The sequence below is a fragment of the Meleagris gallopavo genome, chromosome 22, assembly GCF_000146605.3.
Source record: "Meleagris gallopavo isolate NT-WF06-2002-E0010 breed Aviagen turkey brand Nicholas breeding stock chromosome 22, Turkey_5.1, whole genome shotgun sequence".
Lineage (NCBI taxonomy): Eukaryota > Metazoa > Chordata > Aves > Galliformes > Phasianidae > Meleagris > Meleagris gallopavo.
In genome coordinates this window covers 12,696,870-12,708,475 of record NC_015032.2, presented here as the reverse complement: position 1 = coordinate 12,708,475, position 11,606 = coordinate 12,696,870, and the positions used below count along the sequence as shown (strand labels likewise).

The 11,606-nt window shown below is 42.5% G+C and overlaps 1 long non-coding RNA gene across 1 annotated transcript; it reads left to right on the top strand.

Moving 5' to 3' along the window:
• Nucleotides 1-6: 6 nt before the first annotated feature.
• On the top strand, nucleotides 7-2,699 carry LOC104914077. The gene is made up of 2 exons (XR_795816.2): nucleotides 7-435; nucleotides 2,623-2,699. It is a non-coding gene; the product is annotated as an uncharacterized LOC104914077 (long non-coding RNA).
• The last annotated feature ends 8,907 nt before the right edge of the window (nucleotides 2,700-11,606 follow it).

The following is an 11,606-nucleotide window of genomic DNA, read 5'->3' as shown; positions in this document are numbered from 1 at the left end:
CTGCGTGCGGTACGGAACCGCCGCTCCGGACTGCGGGCGGGGATTACGAGAAAGAAAGGGCCGGAACGGTTATCGGAGAGCGAATGTGTTTGGGAGTATTTTAACGTAAGGCGCGATGAGGGCATCGCGAGGCTCAGCGAGCGGCAGAGGCCAGGCCGCACCGAGCGGGGAGCGGGCTGCGTGTGTGCCCCGACCGGCGGCAGCGTCTAACTGCCCGTTTAAGGAGGGAGGTGTAACGTGCTGGAGCTGCGGCGGCACCCGTGGAGCTGAAAAGTCGCTCGGCGTTGAGCAGAAATCTTCCAGCTGTGCGGTTTGGAGCTCAGCTCACAGGCCTGCCGTACTGGGGCTGAGCGCTGCGTGCACGGAGCCGTTCCTCACCAGGTGGATCGCTTCTGTGACACGCAGGGGCTTACTTGGATTTTCCTCTTTGTTCAGGTGACTGAAAAATTGTTTGGATGTTTGCAAATAAAACACTGCATGTGCGTAGTGGCGGCCATAGGGTCCTCTGTGTGTGTGGCTGTGCTGGCACAGCTGCTGGCAGCCTCGCCTGCTGTGGGCAATCTGCAGCAGAAACTTAATGTGCAAGTAGTGAGGCTCACGTCTCTGTGGTGTTACTTTTGCTTTGTGAGACACGTTACATGCAATCACCAAATGCTCTGAAAGTGCAGGGCAGTCTCAGTATTTTCACATCGTGTTCAAATAATGCCACAGAATTGCAGCTCGGTGAGCCCGCAGCCCATCCTGCTGCACGCAGGCCCCACTCCGTCCGCAGGCAGAAATTCATGGAACTATCCTTGGTGGTGAAGTTAAAACGTGTGCATCGTTGTTTGCAAGAACAGAGCCGTAATGAGCTGCCAGTTACGGAAATAGGCTTATTCAGAAATGTGGCTGTAACACTTAATTTTGGTTCACTGCTGCTGTATCCGATCCAGAGAAGCCAGGTATGTCAATGCCGAGCTGTATGCATTTGCAGCAACAGCAATCTCCATTTTTGGACTTAGCGACATCAAGATTTTGGCTGGAAGTGCTTTTGATTAGCAGACATAATTTAAAGTCACATCTGAAATTTTATTAGTAATGGAAATAGGGATTTAGCATGTGTTACTGCTTCTGAACAATTTGCTGTTGTGAAGAGGACCCCATCTGTGCCCCCTGGAGGTGCTCAGCGTCTCTGCCTGCCGTGATGGGGGTGCAGGGTGTGTGCCTGAGGGGTGCAGCCGGGGCACAGCGCATCCATCGCAGCCGTGGTTCAGGGGATGTGCTGCTTGCACAGAGCACTGCAGGCAAGCCCTGCTCCCTGCGTCTTACCAACCGGTCAGCAAGGCAAGGGGAAAGGAGCGGGGCTCTGGTATTGTGGCAAAACGTGCGGACTGATTTTATGGAGAGAAGAGCAGAGCTGTTAGGAATTCATGAGGGGGAAGGGAAGGGAAGGAAAAGAGAAAGTGGAGAGGAGTGCATCTGTCAGAAAATGAACTTTGAAGCGTAGCTGCTAAAATACAGTTTTGAACATGAGGCTCAAAATGGAGGCTTGTGTTGTCAGCGTGTGCTACAGAGGCCTGGCATCCTGGAGCACAGGCTGTGCCTCGGTGCCCGTTCTGCCACATGCCTTCCTGGTGCTGAGACACAGAGTGAGGAGAGGAATAAACAAGCAGCAGGAGATGCAGGAGAGAATCTTGCTAAATTTTACCAGGTTGTGATACTACTCTTAGAAAAACATGCTTGCTTTATATAGAAAGCTGATCTGGCAGCGTGGAGCAGCTCAGTTAAATGCTGCTGTTTGAGTCTTCTCCGTGTGCATGGGAAAATGGGTGCTATGGGCAGATGGGCTGCCTCGTGCACTGGCATCCGTGCAGCATAGCAGAAATAGAATACGACTACTTATGGAAATAAGAGGAAGTGGAGTATTTATTTATTTATTTGTTTGTACTTCAGGTATATGAGGGAATTGAGAGGAGAGCAGTGGGGGCCTGTTTGGAACATGCGGCCACAAGAGGTGTCTTTAATGTCTCACTGGGTGTGGGATCGGTTTGGAGCACGTAGAGGGGGTTGAGGCTGCTTCCAAGGCATGGATTAGAGAAAGGAGACTTCTGTAGCTTTGTGGGTGGAGGCTTAAGGGGTTGCCTTTCCTTTTCAGATGTGAGTATCCATATATCTTATTTCTTGTGATTTAGGTTACAGTCTTTTGATTGGACAGTGATAACTGCAGTCAAACAATATATTTTAAGGTTCTAACAAAAACACTTCTTTTTTAGCTGGACTACACTCAGTCTTTCCCTTCACTGGATAGTGTTGACCGAGACAAGCAGATTTTGACGTTCTCTGACTTGTCCTCTATAAAGCGTTGAAGTTGTCCTTTTTCCTTCCAGACCTCGCAGTCTGCTTTTAACATTGACACTGGAAAAATGGACAGTGAAATGATCCAAGATTCAGATCTGACACATGACTTGAGCTGGGCGTTTATTTTTAGCTGCAACTGAAGTTTCCAGTGGCAATTACTTCTTTTTCTTTCACTTTTCACTCTTGCGTTGAGAAAACCAGCTTTCTTGATTTTACCGTGAAGAAAAAATGATGTCCCTTATCACTCATGCTTCCTTCTCAATTTGATTTACTTTCATTTTCTAGGTGCTGGTGAATCTGGTAAAAGCACAATAGTCAAACAGATGAGGATTTTGCATGTGAATGGATTTAATGCTGAGTAAGTACTTTTGTTTTTTTCTCTTTACACTTTACCTTATGTCTGTGTTCCACACGGTCAATGGTTTTGTTTTATAACTTGATATATTTCCTTCCTTCTGCCTTTTCATGTTTTGTAGAATCTGGGCATGTATTTTTAGATGAGATTGGTAGACATTAACTTGAAAAAGTCAGGCATCAGTAAGAAGTAGGAGTTAATGGTGTAGAAGGGTTCGTGTGCAGGTTCAGTGTAGCTGATTTGATCAAGGCTCAAGTTTTGTGGTTTGATTTTTTTTAATTTTTATTTTTCTCACTACGGTTTCTTTCACAACATGGCTGACACTAATTTACCTCTGCTATAACGCATTGATTTATACTGCTGTAAATACACCTTCTGTTAGTGTACAAAATGAATGCAATTTTCTTTATTTAGGGTAAGCAAGGTTTCTCTGTCTTCACAAAATAAGATTGGGATATGTATTTCTAGGACAGCGGGTCAGATTTTGTTCTCTTCTTTTGCTTTTGCTTGTCCAGATGTTTGTGATTTATGTTTCTAAAGGATTTTCTTTCTGTGCTTGAAATCTATACAGTTATTTGATCATAACGGGGAGGGGAAAGGCATTTTAAGATATGAAAAATGAAAATCTCTTCTTTGTTAGAGAACAAATCTTCCTCAGACTTTTCACCTAACCGTAGTAGGGAGATGGAAGAGATCTGGATGTTAGTTGGTGTGGCAAGCATCTATGTGTGTGTGTATGTACCAAGACCTGCTAAATCAATTCTAATTGAATTAAGGTGTTGGAATTTTAGACCTTATTCCTTTTATGTAAAATTTTTAGATGATATTACTGTTTTTGCCTTTTTGTTTTCAAACAGTATTTTTGTATTAGCACCTCCTACCTTATAGTCAGTTTAATTTATTCTGTGTGTCCTATTGTTTTGGGCAGATTAAGCTTTCACTAGTCTTGCAGTATTAATTCTTTAGTAAGAACATCTGGCTAAAATGTTTAGCTGAGAAGCCTTGACAATGCTTTCTCCTAATCCCCAAACGCTGATTTAGGATAAGGTACACAGCCTTTTGAAAGAAACTTCAGGCTGATTCATAATAAGTTGCATTCTGTGGTACACTGTGTGGTTTTAGCTCCTCTTTGTAAGGAATGTTTTCTTAACTCAAGACAACTCTTTCTCCTAAGTTCCTGGTCCTACATCTGATTTCTGCTGAGTGGTCTCCATTGTTTGGCTGCTCTTTTTAGTAAAGACCTCTTAAAATACTTGCATAACTTAAAAGATTTGCATAAGTTGACTTTGATGTTGCAGCTCTCAAGATCTGCTGCTTAAGTTTAACTTTCATCATTAAAATGGGCATCCTTGATGCCTTTAAAATTATCAATCCATTTAACCAGCAAAGTTCTACATTTGCTAAGCATACAAATGCTGTTAAAGAGATGATGCTGGTGTGTAGTTAATGATATATTGCATTGGTGGATAACTGTCCAAAGCCTGTGAGCTGCATACCAAAATCTGTGTGAGATTGGGATCTCAGGGACCCGTTATACAAAGCCTGCAGAGTTGGCGAGGGACTGGAACACAGATTGGCAGCAGTATTGCTTTCTTAAGTATCTCACTTCTGTGTTGTAGGCTTGGGCTAAGCTGAACATGCCGCTGGATTCCAGGGCAACGTGGCAAATTTGGCCTCAGCAGCTTCTGCTGGCTTCTGTCTTCTCCTAGCAAAGGACTGGGATTACCTTGCAGCCCCTCTGCCAGCGCAGCCCTGCTGCCAATCACGTAGTATATATGTGATGCATACAGCAGAGAGGTTGTGAAGACTTGTATGCTGGAGATGAAGACAGTCTTCAGTGTTAGAGTCCACACTCACAGATGTAGTTTTGAATTATTCCTCTTGATGCAGCTTATTCATGTGGCTTGAAAGAAGTCTAGTTTGAAGTCCTATCTAAAACTTGTTTGCCTTTGATTTGGTTGCCCTTTGATAATTGACCTTTGAAGCAGAAAGAGGATACCTGTAGTGATGTGTCATGTGCTATAAAAACAAGGGAATCACAAGTGTTTCTTCAGTGTTACTCAAAAACTCTTAGTTTCTGGTGGTGATGGAGGGCGTGCAGTGCTAAGTGCACTGGCTTCCTTTGAGTATGTGGGGACTTTTGTTTTCAAGACTTTTGTTTTCTGCTCATAAACAGGTGAAGGGACAGTTGTTCTACACCTGTGTGTAAACTGGCCTCGTGTAGAGGTGTAGCATTAGCAAGCTGAAACCTGTGCAGTTCTACGGAACCAGAAGAATTTCCTTTGGGATTTCAGTCCTTGATCGTTTTAGCTAATTAGTTATCTGAGGAACTGTATGGAATCAAGTGTTCTAGTTAATTAAAGTGCTTAATAGTTAACAGTGCTAAGGTGAATTTGAAGGTGGTTAAAGTTCTAGCTAAGTTAACTACAGTAAAGCCTGTTGTTAAAAAAAAAAAAAAATCGGTGATGTTTTATAATCTGTAATTGAGTTAGAGACAGAAATACCTCTCCTGTTCCTGCTGTGAAGGCGGCACGTGGCACAAGGCAGCACTGTGGCGCTCGTAAGCAGAGTGCAGCACTGGAGCAGCAAGGCCCAGTCACTGCCTGCCTTCTGGAGGCTTGGAAGGGCTTTGCCTCTGCCAGCTCTCGCAGAGTGGCTCCGGTTGGTCTTGTGTCAATGGCTGCATTCCTACAGCAATTTCGTAAATAACAGGAGTTTGCTTTCCCGTGGTATTCTTCCAGCGTGCCTAACCTTTAACATGGAAGAGCTGCCTTGTAAGTGTGATGAAGAAATGGTATCAACCAAGTTTTCTCCTCTCTGAGTTATTGCCAGCAGTAGGGCCCCTTGTGATGTAGGAAGGTTTAAAATTGTCTTGTACTAGCAGGAAGCCTGGGACTTTGCTTCCTTTCTTTCCCCTCTTCTTGAACACTTCCACTGTCTTTTCGTGCGGCTATTCCAGAGGAGTAGGCTGGCTGTCACATGGAGCCTTTTGTCAGCATCCTGATAATGTGGAGTTAAAATCTTTTCTGTTTGACTGTGCAGAAATTCATACACCAATTCATGAGAACCAGAAAGGATTAATCATGGACGGGGCTAAGTAGGAGGAGTAAGGAATTTGCTGGAGGAATTAATGTCAATATGTAGTCCAGGTTGAAGGGGGGGGAAATCATTCTTTTATGTTATCTTGGGGCCAGGGTGCGTGGCTTCTGAGATGATGGCCTTTCACTGACTTCTTTCCAGTCATCTTTCCCCTCTGTGATCAATGTGGGTTTGGCTGACAGACTCTAAAGATAGAGGGTCATTGTCATGTGTCATTTTAGAAAGTGGGAAATTGGCAAAGGGAAATAGGCAATTTTCAAGTGTCATGGGAAAAACTGGGACAGGCAGAAATATTTAGATAGGAATAAATGGTTGAAATGTAACTTACGAAATCCACTACAAAGATCGACAAATAAGGGGAATATGCCTTTGTGATTAGTAAGTTTGAATAGTGTTTATGATTCAGGAAGTCTTGAGGTTATAGAGAACTTCAAAAAGTGTTCTCAGCCTTGGTTGCCCAAACAGTGTTGTATAATGATGACCTTATTCCATAAACTGATATTTTTAAGCATTGAATACAAGTCTATGTATTTATGAAATCCGCTGATGGTAATGGCAGAGGCAGAACTGAATGGCTTTTATTTTCAGGACTTGGATGACAACTTTATTTGCTTTTCTCATGTACTTTGAAAATTTACTTTCTCTTAGTAGTGAATTTAAGTAAGCCAAGTCAACCCCTGAAGCCTTGGCTTCTTTTCTTCCTCTTTCCTCAGCTAGATTCAGTAGTTTTGTGAGGAAGGAATTGTAGTCGTGGATCCTTTCAGATATTTTCTTTATGTGTCTGATCCAGTAAAAAGGAACCTCAGTTCGACTGTCATTTCACGTAAACCAGTGCTTTGTGTTGTCTGCAAGACTGGGCTTTGTCAGACTCTTTTGTGACTGAAACGATTCCTGTCTTCTGCTACCCAATTCTGTGTTCTGTTTTCTAAGGTTAGTCGTCTTGTATGAATTTAAAGAAGGAAATTAATATTACCAGTCATGGGGAAAAGTATGATATTTATAACTAAGTATTTTAAAGTAATGAATTCCCTCCCAGTGGCTATCATTAGTTTGTGTACACAGTTGTTATTGCTCTATTTTGACAGTTCATTTAGATTTGTGTACCAATACCATGGGGGGTTGGGGTTTTTTTGCTTTTTTTCTTCTTTTTGGTTTTTTGTTTGTTTGTTTGTTTTTTGGTAGGAAAAAAAGCTAAGAAACAAACGGACTTTATCGCATTTTACCCTCCTGGCAACAAAACCATTTTTTTTTCTGGTGTTTGGGCAAGCCTGAAAAACTGGAGGGAGGCTCAGTGTGTGTTTCTGCATCGCAGTGTGTGCCAGGAGGCTCCTGAGGTTGGAGTCTGACAGCGTTTTCTTCTCAGCGCCCATTCCGGGGCACGGGAGGGATGTCACTGTGCTGGCAAGGTGCTGTGTGCTCCTTTGGACTGGGAATGCTTCTGGTCCAGCTGAAGAAGCAGTTATTGGTTTTCAGAGAGATTTGCGCCACAGAACGTGAAGTCAGGATTTGGGTGGGGAGTGGAGAAAGGTGCATATTGCAGTCTGGTTTGGGTCCTGGCCTAACAGCTGGCACAGCTGTGTCATTGAGTTTTGTCACAGGGCAGGACGATACCAGCACTAAGTGCTGTAATTAAGAACTGAATACTGCATGTAGCTTGTGATGGTTACAGCAGATATTTATGTAAATGGAAGAAAACTGTCTTCCATCAATTTGAAAGGAATTGGAAGCCCTATCTGGTGGTGTTGAACAACTTAAGGAAAACAAAAGAATCCTTAATCGTTGGAAGCTTCAGTGTGGTGTTGATGTGATTGAAGTTATCTTTTTGGGGAAAAAAATGTTCTGTGAAAAAATCAGCCTGAACTCAGTGAAGCAGTACTAATATTTAGTTATGCTATAGAAGAAAAATGAGATGAAAAAAAGTTTCCAGGTTTTGAATTTCTCATATTTATTGTGGTCCTTTTCCTAAGATAGAAGACACTCCCTTCGGAGGACATGAGCAACTACTCAACGTTTAGATCTCTGCTTAGGTGTGTGTTTGAGTACTGCAGGGTGAGCTTTCAGAAGGCTCCCATCGTTATGATGGCAGCAGTGCATTGCCTGGCAGAGCCTTGATGTCCGCAGCCCTGAATATCCAACAGGTGGAGGAATAAGGCAGGTGCCCTGCTCGGTTTTTCAGTGTACAAAACAATGTGATGTTGCTTCCTGAAAGTAATACAGAAGAGCAGTGCATGAAGGAACCTGAAAGTTTAAAGAAATGGGTTTGTTCTGTCTGTTTTTAGATGCTCGTGGTAGGCTTGGGCTGACCATAATCGCAGAATGAGAAGGCACAGACTGTCATTTTTACATGCTGCTTTATTTTCAAGCAACTGTTTTGTGTGTTTGTGCTTTTTCAAGAAACTCGTATTTACATGAGAGAAGGAAAGTGAGAACTGAACGTCAGCTTTTTTTTTTTTTTTTGTAATAATTAGATGCAAAAAAGGTGTTGCTTATAGCACAGCATGCATCTTATCTGCCCTGATGAAGGGAAGCATTGCATTCTCCTAGCAAAGCTGTAGGATTTCAGCTGCCACCAGTACCTCTCTGCCAGGAGTTACTGTGCTGGCATTGCAACTCGATGTTTGTGCTTTCACTTAAGTAGTTCAGTTTTCTGATTTTAAATAAATCCAGAACAGTATTAAACTCTCCCTTACGGTGAGCTGACGTGTGTTGCGACGTGACTTGGCATGTAAGGAGACTGGCCAAAAACATAGCAGTGGTTATATTTGAGGTTTAAATTCAACAAAAGCTTTTAAGATGTGCAAAGGCAGCTATGAGCGTGATGTAGGAGGCTTCAGAGTGGTTCTAGAGAGCGTGGAGGGCATTGACTGGGGGGGAATAGACATGGGTGATGTTCTGCGAGGAGCAGAAGAAGAAGGCAGGTGAGACCTTAGGGTGTAAATAACTACATGTAAAACGTGCTGAACGGATCCGGGCGGGTTGTGATGTCCGATGGTCGCTGTGGGATTTTGCCCAGTAGTTCTGGTTTAAAAAATAAAGCAATCTCTCCGTTGGTCTTTACAAAACTTGTGATTTTTCTTCTGCCTTCTCAAACAGAAAATAAACCATTATGTGGGTTCTGAGCTGAGTCTGATTTCTGTAACTTGTTCTGTGCCTCCCAGATTTTTTCTGCAGTGGTCCCAGCCTGCAGCTCTCCCCGTAGTGCCTGGAGCTCTCCAAGTATCTCATGCTTCCTCTGACTGATACAGACCTTGTTCTCATCTATGTTCTCGGTGTTCACTGCAACACTGGTCCTTAAATACTCTCGTGTCATCCTTTCTTTATCTTCCATTTTTTTTTTTCCCCTATTTTCCTGCTACCTGGACAGAAGTTGGTATGTGCTATGACTGGTGTAGCTCTGCATGCCCTCCTCCTGCCTTTCCTCGTTAGAGCTCTAAATTTGGTCTCTCCTCCATTCAGCCTTTAATTTTCTCTATGGGAAATTATTCTCTGCCACAGCATAAAGGCTGGTTTAAGTTGGACAACTGTATAACAGGAAGGGTCTGAGAGAGAACAGCTAAAAAGAACTTTTCCTCTATTTGCCCCGATTTTTTGAAATGTTTGTACTCTGTGTCCACAGGTCAAAGTGGAAATGGTGTATTTTTCTCTGTTTTCTGATTGGAGGCAAATCCCTACTTATACAAACCAGAGCAACATAATCATTCTATTTTACCTGTTACTTGATAAATAACAAGCTGTATTAAATGCCCACCATAAAACTTCAGATAGCTTCCTAGAGGCAACTCTGTTCAGAATCTACAAATTACACGTCTGTATTCTATGTTCTGGTGTTCTTTCTGGGGGGAAAAAAAAAAAAAAAAGTTGAGTGCAAGTTGAGTGCATCAGGTTTTCCTCAGCTCTTCTCAAACATATTTTGTGCAGTGATTACATTTCTCTAGCTGCTGTACAGGAGCAGTAGCACTGTGCAAAGAGTTTTCTATGCTGATATCTCACTGAATTTCTTTAGTTCCATGCGGTTTGGATGGGCAGTACTCTGATTTTTTCCCAGTAAAAATGGCTTTATTATCCAGGTGAGTGATTGCGTTTCATTATAAATGAACAGAATACTTTTTGTTGTCTTAAACTCATGAAATGTTACATTTTTGTATTAAAACCGTCCCTTCACATTATTGAGATCCCTTGAGATTCCCCTTATTCTCTGCAGAGCTATATTTTACCGGCTGCCAGTCACCTCCCTTTAGTTCCATTTTTTTTTTTCCTCTTTCATTATGTTAAATGCTAGCATTTTTGCCCCATATTCTCATTTATTATTAATTAATGCTCAGCTCCTTCTAGCAATCTAGATATGAGTGTTACTTTTTGTTCCTGCTTCTTGGGTTGCTTGGCTTCCTGCATTGCTGTTACTCTGTGGGACGGCTCAGGAACAGCAGAGATGTGCTGTGTCATTTCTTTTCTCCCAGAGGATTTTTTTATTACTATTATTTTTAATAGTGAAAAACACTTCACTGCTTCCAGTTTTGTCAGCATCCTTTCAGAGTGTCTTCTAGATTGAGGCAGACGTAGCTGATGCTTTGAAGTGTAATCCAGCAGGCAAATTTATCTGTACCTTTATTTTTTAGGTGCATCATGCATTTGTGTATTAGAGTTGCCCGTGTCCTACCTCTGATGAAGAGCTGAGATGGATGACAGTGAGCATTTCCACTGATGAGGGATTTTTTAATGTAACTTTAATCCTTACATATTGAAAGTGATATGCCCTCTGTCTTACTTTGACAATCGAATCCTGAATTCTTAGTGCATGTGAGAGCAGTTAGGATATAGTGCCACTGTAGGCACACCTGCTTTAAAGCAGAATTTTCATAACTGTACTCCAGTATAAACATACAGTTAATTAGAATTAGTTGTTTGCAGCTGAGCTTGCTTACACAGGAACAGCAATACATCAAGGCATGCTTGGGACAGCTGAGGGACCAAATTAACTGCTGTCGGAAGAATGCAGCGGTGGAGTGTCTCGATGAGAAGATATGTTTAAGATGTTTGTTCCTGTGAAGGTAGGGATGGCTTGTGACCGTATTTATTAGCTTCTTGGTGCTGACTGCATTCTCCAAAGGGCTGTTTAATAAGCATTATGTTCGCTTGCCTTTTTACTTACGGCCCCAGAGAATAATCATCTCTCCCAGCTGCACCCTCCTGCCTCCCGGGGCTGAGCTGCTGGAGCAGCAGAGGTGTGGAGGTTTCCATCCAGGCTCAGTGTGGTCCCAGCAGGTGATCGGTTCAGCCTCGAATGGCAACTTAACTGCTGGCTGAGGGATTTCTGTTTGCCTTCCTAATCTCTAAATACCCCAACCTGGTCTGCATGGCTGTGCACACACGTAGGGCTTTGTTCCTTCAAAGTGAAGTCATCTCATTTCTGCTATTCCAATACGTTTATATAGTGTAAATATTTGTGTGCATTAGAGAATGCCCGAGGGAAACCAGCCTTAGTGAAGTGAGTTTCTTCCTCACGTTTGCAGTGAGAAGGGCTGCTTTGCTCCTCGCTTCCTTGATTTTTTTAAATTGTTTTTTAACAGTTAAAATTGTGTGAAAGGACACTGAGGTGCAGCAAGTTCAGTGAGCTGTGTCTGTTTTTAGTCTTGATAACTTAAATAGCTCAAAAATAAAGCTGCTAGCTAAATTTGATTCACGGTGTCATTAATGAGAAATATTTAACCAATTAATTGCATTAATTGCAAGAGGGATTGGTATGGCTTCAGATATTTTATGTGGCTTTTATGGTTTAAGACCATTTAAGATAAAGATAAAAACTTAGGCGTTTGTT